General features: G+C 37.3%; 1 protein-coding gene across 1 annotated transcript in view; it reads left to right on the top strand.

Moving 5' to 3' along the window:
• Window positions 1–7,371: 7,371 nt before the first annotated feature.
• Window positions 7,372–14,702, top strand: part of LOC124349654 (gamma-aminobutyric acid receptor subunit beta-like) — a 46,974-nt gene continuing 39,643 nt past the window's right edge. The window contains exon 1 of the mRNA XM_046800422.1: window positions 7,372–7,384. The gene's annotated coding sequence lies outside the window, so the exon portion shown is untranslated. The remainder of the gene's footprint in view (window positions 7,385–14,702) is intronic.

The following is a 14,702-nucleotide window of genomic DNA, read 5'->3' as shown; positions in this document are numbered from 1 at the left end:
ATATGATTGCTCGGGCTTTCATCCAACAACTTTGGCCTCCACCACCAGCAGCGGGGAGAGTCAAAAGAAAAGAAACTGTATTAGGGTCGTGGACTCTGCTGGATGTAACCCATCAACTCCCTTTTTTTCTCTCTCTCTCTTTTGATATGACAAGGATCGAGGCGCCAGCACCATCGTCATTACGTAAAAAAAAAAAAAGGAAAAAAAAAAAAAAAAACTTTTTCACGCGCTGGGCGGCCGATAAAGTACAAAAACCTATCTAGAGTTGTGTAGAGAAGCTTTTGACGCGCAGGAGAGAGAAGAGAGAGATGAGCTGCTTCTGATGGGAGTTGTGGACTCGGCCAGCAGCAGCCACGTCTTATATATATAGAGAGAAAAAGCACTGCACGCCGTCTAGATAGACGGAGAAGAGTAGTATTGATCGAGCCGCTGCTGGTGCTATAAGAAAGGGAAAAGCGACGCGCCAGCGCTGCTGCTGCTGTGTCCTACACACATAAAAGAAATGTGGGGGAGAAAACTCTCGAAAGAAAAAGAAGAATAATAAAAAAACAAACTTGTTTAGAGAAGAATGAAAGGGGTGGCGATGAAGGGCATCATCAAGCCGAGAGAGAGAGAGAAGAGACAAAAGAGCCGTGTGTAATGGAGCCATTAGCACACACACACACACAGCACTCGACACAAGTCTAAAGGGGTGGAAAGAAAACAATTCTTTTGGGGGATCTATGTGATAAGGGCGAGGCGGCAGCACTTGGTTGTATCTAGATCTGAAATATTGATAGGATGACGTAAGTCGATGAGTGTGAGAGCTTTTCTTTAGACTAGACGCAATAGAGTACTTGATTGATTCGTTCGATTGCACGGCGGGATTTGCCATAGTGAGAAATCAACTGACGGATGGGGGGAAAATATTCAAAAAAATTAAAAATAAAATTAAGAAGGAAGCTTATTTGGCAGTTCAAGTGATTTGTCTAAATAGGGCTGGGCGGGCTCTTATGATAAAACATTCCATATCAAATGGGGCGACGAGTGGGATGCTGATCATTAGTGTGTAAGAGACTGTCGAGAGTTCAAATCAGCAACACTACAACTAATCTCTTTAAAAAGAAGAAGAAGAATCTAATAGCCAAGGAAACAAGAAGCAGCACTCAATAAATCACGCTCATTCCGACAGTGGAGAGCTGCTGCTGCTGCTGCTGCTTCTGCTATTACGTCTATTTATTAGAAAACTATACAAGTCGACTCCGCTTCATTGCTGGCTCTTACACGTCTCCAAATGTCGAACCATTCTGCCTAGAAACTAGAATGAATGAAATCAACACTTTGAAAATCTTCGTCAATCAATCAAAGTTAGACAGACGTTGAAATCACGCACCTTTATTGGCCAAACTTGGATCCATCACAAAAAGTCTAAGACCCAAAAAAAATCTGAAATGAAAATTGTGTGAAGGTTATACACGCCACGACAGGTCAATCATAACGGCACGTGGATCATATCGACTTGGCAACAGAGAAAAATTCACGCGAAATATCAGCAAGAAATAACAGCAGCAGCAGCAGTAGGGGGTCCTCAATTCAATTGATTAGTCCAATTTGTCGCTTAATTATTTGGATAACCTTCAGCAAAGCAATGAAATAGATATAGTAGAGAAATGATATGACACAAAACCATATCACATTGGCTGACGCTGCTGCTGCTGCTCCCTGGTTGGATTGTTGCTGATTTCTTTCCGCGAGTGTCTACACATATAATTGCGTTACACAGAAACTCTCCACATCTATTCTGATTAGCCGAGTTGTATAGCCCAGCCGAGCTGCCAGGGATAGCTGACTCATGTTTTGGGGGGGTATCTATACAACGCGAGATATCAATTGCATTGTGTGCGTCCTCGATGCTCATCTGGGAATAATCTCAAAAGAAAAAAATAACCTATAGCCAAAGTTCACGTGTCATCCAATCTCTCTCTAGATATTATTAGGTACAAATTGGTTCGAATATAATACAATAACGCCCCTTTTTTTTACCATCTCATCTTATATATTATAGAAGGGAAAAAATCAAGTCAAAAGGTCAAACCTATAGTATCTAATAGATAAAAGAGTGAAAATGCTTCCACGGCCATGTATGTGCCAAGAGAGATCGAATCCAATATTTATATATTCCCTGTGTACGACAACGGAAACGCGAGGGCGATCGAGAGTAATGCGATGTGCGGAGGACGATATCGCCCATCTATCCTACATTGCGTCATTCCTGTATGCATTTATTATATCTATATCTATCTACTCAAATAAATATACAGGAAGCTGCACCCTAGACCGAAAGTTTTAAAAAGAAAAAGAGAAAAAACTGCATAAAATGAATGACAAAACTGGAAATGACGTCGGGTTGAACGACGTTACGAGTATGAGCCCACAATTGAAGTGGATGACGCAAAAACCCTGCGGGCTGTACCACCCAGTCCCACCACCACCACAAAGTGGGATGCGGCACTTGGATTTGGCGTGTGTATATATCTATATATATCAGAGAAAGAGTACAATGAGGCGAGTGTGTATCCCCTGAACTCCCTTTTTATCTTTTTTCAATAGCCAACATTTGTTATTATTCATAAGCCAGTGCTTGCAACTTCTCTCTCTCTTTTCCCCATTCATTCATTCATTCATTCATGCGCGTTTTTGATGTGCGTATATAATACGCCAGAACCACTTTTTAGTTTTACAAATCTACCAGAAAAATGGACAAATGATAATATGCACGATGAATGTGGAGTAAAGAAACGATTAGATGCTGCGCTACATTCGTGGAATTGTACGACGGACGAGAAGGAGCCAACGACAATTTGTCAAATTTCTAGGCTTGTTGGCCTAAACAGAGAAACGACGTGGATAAAATAAAACGGACAGATGAGGAAATGAAATTGAACTCGTCATTTGCTGTGGGTACGTGCTCAGCTCTTCGTCAGAAAAATGTTTCAAGTGTTTATAAAGTTGAAACATTTTCGAATTTGATCGTTCGATCCCAAACAGGCAAAATTGTGAGTTACAAAAAACAAGCCTGATCTGCAGTCCAAGCCCCAAGGAGTTATTTAATGAACTGAGTAAAAACAAAAACGGCAAAACAGTTCCAATCACCAGCCTAGCTCAGGAATAATTTCCGTAGTTCTATGATCACGAAACGCCACCAAAAACATCAAAACGAAAGAATAGAGAGAAATGTCCTACCTTTAAGCCTGGGATGATACGGTCAGGCATACATCAACAAGTGATCCATCCATCCATCCGCTGAAAAGAGTTGAACTACACGAGGGATAGGGAATTGAAAGAGTGACCTCGTGAATACCCCCACATTCACATGGGCGTACACGAGAACATTTAATCGAAAGGGGAAGAAGAGATCCGTAACTCGATCGACATCCTCGGCAGTTTCTCCAATGGAATGGGATGCTGTTTATCTGGAAATGAAAAATAAAAATTGGGTTACGAAAAATGTTTACAGAAACAACAAGTAGGGAAAAGTTGAAAATGAAACATTAAACCCAAATTCTAATAAATGAAAGAATTGAAGGTTTCTTTGAAATACACTACAATTTTGAAAGTCATGAATAATCAAAACATCTAGCAGGTCACAGGTTAATAAAATTACAAAAATCATTATACCCAGGCGATGTTGCTGAAATAGTTGTTGATGACAGGTGAAACAAATAGACTGATGACAACTTGACACAAGAAGAACTGCAGCACATTTTGTAGTTACGATGACTGGCTCTGGCCTCAAATCTGCACGAAAGAAAAAAGTTAGATAGTGCAAACTGCCATTCATCGAAACAGGTCTTACATGCCAGTCACAAACTAACATTCAGCAAATTTAAAAAAGATTTAACTCAACATAAAGCTCTCACAATATTTGCATTTGTAATTCTTAGTTACATTTACCCGCCAAAAAGCATCGAGTGGAGAGCATGGAGAGTCACGACACCAAAGTTTACACACATCACACGAATATCAAACATTTTAGCCATTTTATTTGTTTTTTTGTCTTTTCGTGCAGCCAGGTACATTTTCAAAAGAGTTATCTTTCCGTTTACTTTGAAATCTCAAACTTCCTGGCATGCTTCGTGGTCTCATCATTACGAAACTTGCAAAACACAATCATAGCAGACGACACTACTATTCTAATTAGTCATTGTTAAGATATCGATATAAATTAAAAATTGATTGAATCCTACCGCTCAACAATCAAATCGATTTTCTCACCATCCACTGAAAGGATCGGGATTCTTTGAGGATCAAACAGTTCGCCTCAACAAGTTACACTGAGCACTCCTACCACAGTGGAGATCAAACTAAAAAAATTTGCAACAAAATCCCCAATTAAAAATCTGTAAGACCGAAACAGCCAGCACACAGTTTACCAGGAAGCCGAAAGAAGTGAAATAAATGCATGAAAAAATTTAAAATGGCCGACCTTTTTAAAAAAAATATCACGTTTTCTTTTTACGTCTGTATAAATAAAAAAATAAAGTTGCTTAATTGTGTACATGCTGGACTGTTTTATTGCTGGGGGTTCTATCTGCTCTATCTTATTCTCGGCAAAAATCTCTATAAACAAACGAAAAACTCTGCATGAAATGGCCATACTATAAAATATTTTATACATGTCCTTTATTTCCCCCGTCAGATATATAAAACGTCAAAAGGTCATTTTTTATTCAAGATCCATTGCCTCGATGCCTTTATACATGTGCGCCTATTTTGATGTCTCCGAGAAGAAATATTTTTAAAATAAAAAAAAGTTCTATAAACTTTTTTTCTTTGCCATTATTATTCCAATAATAAAAAAATAAAAATAAAAGATTGAGATGCAAGAGAGTTCGGCATCACAGGGCCAATATAATAAAATCTACTTCGCCATATTGCTATAATCTTTCTAATACTTTGACATCTATACGATATATACAGGACAATGCACTTTGATAAAAATATATCCCTTGAAATTCCCCGGGGTGTGCTGTATATATGCATTGTAATGAAGGCCAACATATATCTACCCTATGTAAATTATATAGGCCTATAGGCCTAAGGATGAAGCTGGATGCTTCCGAGTGTGTGTACAGTCTCAGCAGAAACTCTATAAAGCAATTTCAAGCCAGCGCGCGGGGATTTATATCTCTAAAATATAGTAAAATATATAGGTGAGTCTCTTATATTATTATATAGGGTACTTATACTAATACACCCAAAGCGCTGCTGCTTCTGTGGGTTATTCTATTCATCGGTGGTGGATACCAATCGATTCGTCCCTTATCCGCGTCCCTGTCGGCCCATCAGAAAGTGAACACGAAACAAACAATGGCACCAGCAGCAGCATGCATGGATGCTGATGCCATCAGCAGGGGAATAGATTTAGTTATGTATATCTAACAGCACAGCTGTTAGTGCCAGTGCTGCTACTGTGTGTATAACAACAAAGAGTGTGCATAGCAGCATGCTGTTGCGCTCGCTCTATATAAGTAATATCGACTTTGAGATGTTTTCCATTTAGCCAAATAACGAATTAACGAGAGATATAAGTCATTGGCAAATGGAAAAGACTCTCTTCTCATTCTCTATGTATATATGTATCCCGTTGGGAGGTGGAACGAAGACAACCGAAGAAAACGACTTGTAGGATATATAGCATGAAATACACTTTGATATACATAGACAGCATCTATTATAATAGAGCGTATAGATTTATAATCTAAACGAACTTCTTGCTGCTGTCCAGTTGTGTTGATCATTCGCCAATTCATTTGTAGACGATATATATAGCATCTAAGCCTCTAGCCCTTTATACAATAGTGGATATCAAAGCCTATACAACACAATTATCTCCATCAGCCATTTGCGCTTCTGTTGCGCATCAAACATTACATTATAATATAATAAATAGATAAAACTGCGGATAATTCTTTCTCGAGCTGTCGACTTATAGTCTCGCTACTGTTTTATATACGTGGAATTATACGGAATTATACTATTTATGTAAAGGGCATTTGCTGCTGTCAAGCGACGTCTGCTGTCTATTTTTCCACAGCATTTCAAATGAATGCATAAACAATCACGTGTGCATCACACACAGCAGGGAAACGTGGGATTATAAGCCTATATATATCTATTACCAAAGAAGAGTTGTCCTATACGATTCGAAAAAGAAAAGTTTGTTGTTTCTATATTTAGCTGACGTAATACAAGTTGATGTTTGATTCCTTTTCGTTGTTTTAGATATTCCAGTGTGTCGTCATATCTAATGCATAGCACGTCTATAGCTATTTAGGCGACCTTCTATCTAATACACATTTATAATAGAATTAGGTCTACAATTGCTCTGTCTTGTCCTTGATCTCGTTTATATAATCGAATAGATTAATATAGGCGTCCACCATCTTGTTATATATCTATAAATAAATAACACATTGACTTCGTTTTGCACATGTATAGAAATAGGTTAGGTGTCTACATATAGCACGTATAGCGCCATACATATACATGTGTAGCGCCTGGTAATTGAATAGAATGCTGACTGAGTGAAATGAATATATCCCATTTTTCTTAGTTGCGCAATCCTCGTCTTTTTTTCTTCTCCCGAACGTGCTGATCGCGCCATGGGGAGTGAATATCTAATTTACAGCGACTTTTCAAAAAGTCAATATCAGCAGAAAAAAGAATGATGATGAAATATATATAGGCTACACAGCAGACGAAAGTGAATTTATGTATATAGCCAGCAAATGAATGAAAACGCCCAGCAGCTCGCGTTCAATCATCATCTGCGTCCATCACACACAAAAGCACATCAACCAGGCCTACATGACATATTTAGCCAGAGAAAAGGCTATATACATGAACGACATAACTATGCCAATGCACGATGCAGATATTTATACGTATAGGCCTAATAGATGGCAGTTTTTATAATTCAATCAAGAATTGGATTTAGTTTATCATATATTTTCGAACACTTTAACACCCCCATATATTTCAATTGTCTGATGGAAAACATCACATATTTCTGTAGGCCTATTTCAAAATTTAATCGCCGATAGAAAACTATGATTTACCGTGATTTAGCCTACAACAATGTATGACATCACCAGCGGGAGTGGGTCACGGACTCGTGTGATGGAGGTGGTGATACGTGCTGTTGCATATAACCATTTGATGATGAAAGCATTTCCAATTCATTAGCGCTATTAGGCCTACTCGTCACCCAACAGCATCCAGCGGCGCTGATGAATCTCGCTCGACCCTGTGGCTCCTCTTTGGCACTTGTTGACAAGTTTCCATGGGTCCGTTTATCCAATGTGATCATATAGGCTACAAAGCAAGCAGCAAAATAAAAATAGTTTAAATCTCCACCAATACTACATAATAAGAACATTTTGATTATAGGCCTACATATGCAAATATAAAACAAGCTGTTGTATAGTACACTATAGGCCTACTTAATCGATGTAAAAATGTATACACGTAAATAAGACATCAAATATTAAATGTAGGCTAATTAATTGCACTCAGCAGCATTATCTCCTTTTACATCTATATAAAATCATCGAAGGCTGACGCTCTCCTGTATATTACCATGGCGACTCTCTTATGAATACGTGTACGCATAAAATATATACCTTTAGGCTATGTGTATATACGAACTCGGATATATATTCGGCATGCAAATTGTTGTGGGGAATAATATATAGATGAAAAGCGGAAGAAATGTGCAAGAGAGCGAGGAATCATTTTCCATTCATGCAAATTTGATGGTCTCGGCTTTTGGCGCCGAGAGAGGATGTAGGCTACTATGTAATAAATATACAGCGTCGCAAAAGATTTCGATTGAACTTTTTCCTCTCTTGTGAATATCAGTTTCTTTCTTTTTTGGCAAAAGGGTTCTGCCGGTTCTGCTGTTGTTGCAAAAGTCAAGTGGAACGTGAAACTATTACATCACTCGGGAGCAGAGAAGAAGAAGACGAAGATTGGACGAATATATATCGTTTTATTCCCATTTCTATTTTCGGTGCATGTAGGCTACAGGAAATATATATTAGAGATGCTTGGGGGCCCCGGCGAGAGAGTTGAATTTGCATAATGTAGATGGGCATCATTTATTGATAGATGGCGAGGTCATCGATCCGAATAAAAGAGAAAAGAAAAGACACAAACAATATATAAACGAATATTCGTATATACGTGTACAGGGTCTTTAAATGTGATTGGCACTGTTATAAATATCATGTTGTCAATATAGACCCAGTTAATAAATAAATCCCTTAATTTTCTCACCAAATCTCTACGACAATAAATTATCTATATAAATATATGGCCCAGCATACTATGTTCATAAATGTAACTCGCGATCGGATCTTTCGCGTTCCTATAGGCATTTTATATAAAGGATTTGTAGGCTATACTATATAATCAATACATTTCCAACATATTATGTAACAGGCAAAGGTCAAAACAAGTATAGACATGTAATAATATAATATAGTACACGTTCTATCGTGCAATGTAGTAACTTAAATCTATATAATATTAGCCAATAAATGTTACCATACTATATAATATACCAAATGATGTAATACAAGATCTATTTCTGAGTATGAAAGGGGTCGGTATAATCTGGTATATAGTTCCCCATGTGTCCATGTGACGTGACCCCGGACGTGACCCTCATCATAAATCACCTTTATATTATACGACCAGAATATCAGATATTATTTATAGCTATAGCCCAGCCTATTATATATCATCCTATTTAAAAATAATTTCTTCCTTTTATATATTTTGTCCAGCAGCACATGCATATTCGATCCGTACTATAATACTATAGTATTATAAACCCCTCTAAAGTCTATGCACGTCGCTATAGCCTATATAGTAGTATAAATCAAAGCAGCTGAAAACTTTACAGCGTTGTCGTTATTTTATTATCTACAACACACTTATAGCCTTATAGGCCATGATTTCACCATTTATGGTATATACACTTCTATTTGATGGCTTAATAATATGTTGTGACGTTTGATACTGCTGGCGACAATGCGCCGAACTTTTAAATCGAATGCCCAGCAGTTAAAATATAAAAGTCCGATTAAAATTGTTTTTTAAATTTCACCCATTAATTCCATATCATTATATTTGATATAGTCGTGGCTGAAAGTTTGTATACCTTGTGCTCAAATATACGCCTTTTTACTCTGTATTGGCGGGTAGTGTGAGCCTATCACCAGAGAAAGGGGTTGTTATTTGTGCGCATTTTTCCTTGTTAACCCAAACCCCTCTACCCCCTCTTTTCTTAACTCTACCTTTTAACATCACTAACTATTTTACCGCGATGCGGCAGACGGTTAAGCAACCCTTTTGCCTGACGCTAAATGAATAGAAAATAAGGCTGATAGACAGATTCTATTAATTGCCACTATTCTGTCACGCCACCATTTAATTCTAGAACTCTTGCTAATCAAGCGTTCGTAAATTTCATTTTGCGTTCAATAAAAGGGTTGCTTAACCGTCTCCCGTTTCGCGGTAAAATAGTTAGTGATGTTAAAGGGTAGAGTTAAGAAAAGAGGGGGTAGAGGGGTTTGGGTTAACAAGGAAAAATGCGAACAAATAACAACCCCTTTCTCTGGTGATAGGCTCACACTACCCGCCAATACAGAGTAAAAAGGCGTATATTTGAGCACAAGGTATACAAACTTTCAGCCACGACTGTAGAATATGCCTAGACTATTTGATAGTAGATTTTGATGCATTTAAAATAACAGAATAAGATATAAATCAATCGCACCACAAAGAGTGATGTATTATAAATCTAGCTATAGATATTTACACAGCAGAGAGCAGTGTGCGGTAGCCTAGTAGTGATCACCTATATAATTCGTGCGAGCAGCAGCAGCAGCGTACCTATATAATCTGGATGGCTAAATAGCTATATCGAGTGACACGCAATATTCCCGTCCCGACGACCGTGACAACCCGATACCGCCCAACTGTCTGCTGCCTCCCTGCACATATATAGATATATTTACGTACTGAAATATATACAGCTACAAAGAAATATATACATGTGATGTGCATCGCGTGTCACGTCCACAAAAACTATATACGCATCAGCCGCGATTTTCAGCAGAAATGCTGATTATTAGACAGCACCGATAGCAACACAGCTGATGATATGGGCAACATATCTCTCTCTACAGCACTGCTGATGTACTACTGCTGCGTATTATTCATTTCTTCTATAATATACATCACATATGCAATCAAACACCGACAAATAGTAATTAGAAATATAATTCTCGAATAACCTATTAGAAATTATATGATATATTATATAGACTTTTGGTAATAACTTTATATTTTACATGAGATGACACATACAACGTATATGGCGTAGTAGGCTTATGTATTAACACCTGTTCATTTCTCTTGCCTATTATACATATAGTTTTCTGTAAAAAGCTCATATTTTATATCTTTTATGTCAGCATCCGCGCAGTACTTATATATACGAAACATTGTTGTATGCAAACAGGCCTGTAGGATATTTTGAGCTTATTATATTTATATGGCGTATAACATAATCCTTGCCTCTGTTCCTATGTAACCGCGATGGATGGTGTCATCAGCGATTCAGCGCAAAAAGAGCCTATTTATATGTGTCTGTGTTGTTTATTACGAAAAGGAGAAAATATATAGTGTTGATGTATACAGAATCCCAACCGTGGAGAGCAGCAACAAGTTGATCTTATTTGATATACACAGACCACTGCTGCTGTTGCGGTGGTACTAGTATAGCCTAACACTCGATATACAGAGTGCTGAGTTCCATCTATTCTAAATAATACATATATAATTCATTTCTCTCAAGTTCGATACATTTCACAGTTACATCAGAAATGCAAATTTTTGTAAATTTAATTCCAGTTTCCCAGTGTGAAAACAATCTACAACTTGTAAATAGGGCCTATATTTATTCGATACTTGCATTTGATTTTGTTTCTACATCGCAAAAATGCAACAAATCCTAACTGCTGGACGTCTATAACTTCATATCTATTTTTTTTTCCTAGAATAATCACGTTGCCATCACGTACAGAACAGCCAACAAACACAAATCCATCAGAAAAAGGAAATTATATACATGTGCGTACATGCTATATCTATCTGTATATAGATATACAGGGGGTCAGCAAGTAGAAATATATATGAAATCTATACTATGTACACACACATATCGCGGTAAAGCAGCAGCAAACAGCAGCAGGGCCTGCTGTGCTATATATAAATATATAAAATAACCTCTTTTGATGGACAACACGCATCCGGCCCATTCAGCCCCGCACTGCTGTGTGTATATACACACACTCGCCCGTGCTGTGTTTGATCGATACAACATTATATATAGACTATAAATAGCTCTTTTTCACGTCCATGTTGCTTATATTATTGCTGCTCCTGCTCGACTCGCTATTATACAGGGTCCAATATTAAACTTGTTACAAATTTATATTTCCCATGTATAAATATATATTTTTGACTCGAATAAAAATAAGGTTATCTAGTAATAGGCTACATGTTCGTTTAGATATTTTACTTATATCAACACCACAGGATATTCATTTGACTAGGCTAGGCTATATCGTCTCCAGCAAACTGCTGCTTTTTCGTCTGCTGGTTGCATCAATAATATCACAATTCAAACGAGTCGGTGCTGTCGCCATTATTATAGTTTGGACACGACATTCTGTTTATATATTATGTCCAGAATGGTATTATATACTATACTGAACTTTTTATTGCAAAATGTATACGAAAAATGATAGTTGCATCGATCCTTTTGGCCAACATGCACAGCAAATGCACATACTTTATTCTCTTGCTATTAAACTTTATTTATATTTTAGCTTGTTGGCTAACATATTGGATATATAATACGGGGCTCACCAACGTTGTATGTTATATAACTGCTGATGTATAAACTGATGCCAATAATTTGTGAAAATATTTATTATACAGCCCACATAACAGATGATGTGCTGCTCTAAAATAGGTTTATATTATAGAAATATTTATTTGCCATTGGATATATAAATAGAGGGATGCTGCTGCTGCTCTTACATTATAAAGAATATACAATGATTGATAGATTAGATAATACAACAGCATCTATAAAAATACTTTCTTTTTTAAAATTTCACTCTGCGCCCGAAAATGGAGAGAATAACAAGCGAATGCTTTCAGAATTGATGAGGATAGAGAGTGAAAAGATAAGAGATCCTCTGTGTACACAATATACTACGCCACAGCACACAGCGCCAGCAGCAAGATTCAGACTGCTGTCAACTTACATTCTCGCGTGATGCTGGCAGGTTGAAGGAACAGCAGCAGCAGCACTCTATAGATCTCTCTCTCTCTCCCTCGTTATAGTTTTACAGTTTGGATGATATATAATAAAGACAACAGCCAGTTGTCTTTTAAACATGATCTGTTATATATTCCTCGTTTAAGCCCTTCATCAGTGCTGCGCTCTGTGCCTGCTGATAAGACTTACTTTAAATTCATGCTTAAATGATTAAAACAAGGCTTTTGTTTTTAGACGCCCCGGTTGGCTCATTATTGTACGATATTCCGGCTGGGATATTATAAGACTGTGTTCAAGCTCTGTGTCTATATTATAATGTCACGGCCCAGCCATACGTACATAATATAAGCCTTTTTGAATGAATATCATATACATGCTGTGTGCTGCATCAGCACAGCATACGGCCATCAGCACTATAATATACGAGGGTGGCAGTAGCTATTCCCTTAAGCATATATTATCGGTCTATATAGACCGAACGAGAGAGCCTATATATTATAATGCTTGGTTTAAGAGAATATAGTCTACATATACATACATGCAAGCGTGCAGCAGCAAGCTGAATATCATTTTATATAAAATAGAACTCGTGTGCTGTTATCAATTAAAATATTTACCTATATAAAATGCTAAGCACGGACCCTATTGTGTCTACTTGAACAAAAGTGAAGATATAGGGGCTGTTATTAGGCTATCTGTAGAAAATATATAGACATTTCTAGTTCGGAAATATAGTACGATGTACGGTTAAATATCAGCAAAGCAGCAGCAACGCTCTCCTTTCCTTTCTTTGTAATTTAGAATCCTATACTCACTCCCCTTTTTACCATTTTCTTGGAATTTGAGATGTATATAAAAGCCCCATCTTTATTATTCTGCCTCTCTACATGTTATGCAGCAGATATCCCGAATTCCTATATACAGCCTATGTATACTATACATAACGACTTTCACTTCCGCTTTTCCCTTGAAACATTTTTATCGGCTATTGTCATCTGCGTTCTGCTGGGCCTCTTTATGTTTCTTCCACATCATATAATATACCAAGATGAACCTATAATATAGAATGATATTTAGCGCTGCTGGGAAATACAATACATGACTCCCAGACTTCATCCGGTCTATAGCGTACAGTTGTCATTTAAGAAATCAAGCGAAATCAAGTTTTCAATCAAAGTTTCAGAAACGAAAAAAATAACTAAATAGATGAATCAATGCGCTAGTCAATGCGTTCTGCATGTGGGTATAATTCATATAAGATAAATTAATAGAACTCCAAGTTTTATATAGGCCTATACACGTCTATGTTTTGTGCAATGAAACGAATATTTAATCCCACGTACTATAATTGATTTATTGATAATATTTTTCTGGGTATTAAAAAGTCGATATATATAATAATACAGATGAAATAACAAAAGTCATTCCCCTGTATTTTATATAGGCCTATAGAGGCCATCACAAAGTATAAGATTAGATGCTATAATAGTCTTTCTTATATAGGTATTATTATTATATGTAATAAAAGGTCAATGTGTACGAAAATATAGCCTATACTACACACACAAAAGTGTTATTGGACTTTGGGACTTATCAATGAAAACAGGTCCCACAGCATCAGCAGTTGGCCCTTTTTTTTTGTTCAAGAGAAAAATGGGATCATTCAACCAACTGGAAAAATCCAATTTAGTTTTATATGTATAGGCCTATAGCGAACCAGCATCAGGGTCCTTATATAGTACATGGACTTCCATTATATAATAAAAACTCACAGCACCATATAGCTATATTAATCTGGTCTCACTCGCACCTGTGGCCCATTCCTTGTAGCCTATACATAGGTCGATACGGGATATATCCAGACCAAGCTATAAAAATATTTATTTATTTAATCAATTCTATAAATAAATTTACCCACGATCGGCCACGATTTAGTATGGCGTATCAAATAGGCTACATTGTTTTTTTTTTTTTTTTTTTTTTTTTTTTAATGTTTAAATTGGGCAGAGACTCGGAGGCCGAGTGTTGCCCAAGTTTATTACGTCCAATTTAACAAAATTACATATGTACAAGGGGGTTGGAAGAGACACAAAATAGCAAAGGTACGATACGAAAGGGGAGCTGGGCCTGACGGCGGCACTAGTGCGGGCATGTGGTGGGGTTTGCTCTGTCAGGGGGAGGGACGATGCATATAAACAGAGCGACCAGAGGGAATTTTGGCTTAACGGACGGAAGCATTGGCATCCACTCTCTCAGGCTTCAGTTATTGGAAAAGATCCGACCGGCCTCTCCTCTTGCC

Source organism: Daphnia pulicaria, chromosome 7, assembly GCF_021234035.1.
Source record: "Daphnia pulicaria isolate SC F1-1A chromosome 7, SC_F0-13Bv2, whole genome shotgun sequence".
NCBI classification, from domain to species: Eukaryota; Metazoa; Arthropoda; class Branchiopoda; order Diplostraca; family Daphniidae; genus Daphnia; species Daphnia pulicaria.
Note: the sequence above shows the minus strand (reverse complement) of the source record. Positions and strands in the feature narration are given on the sequence as shown.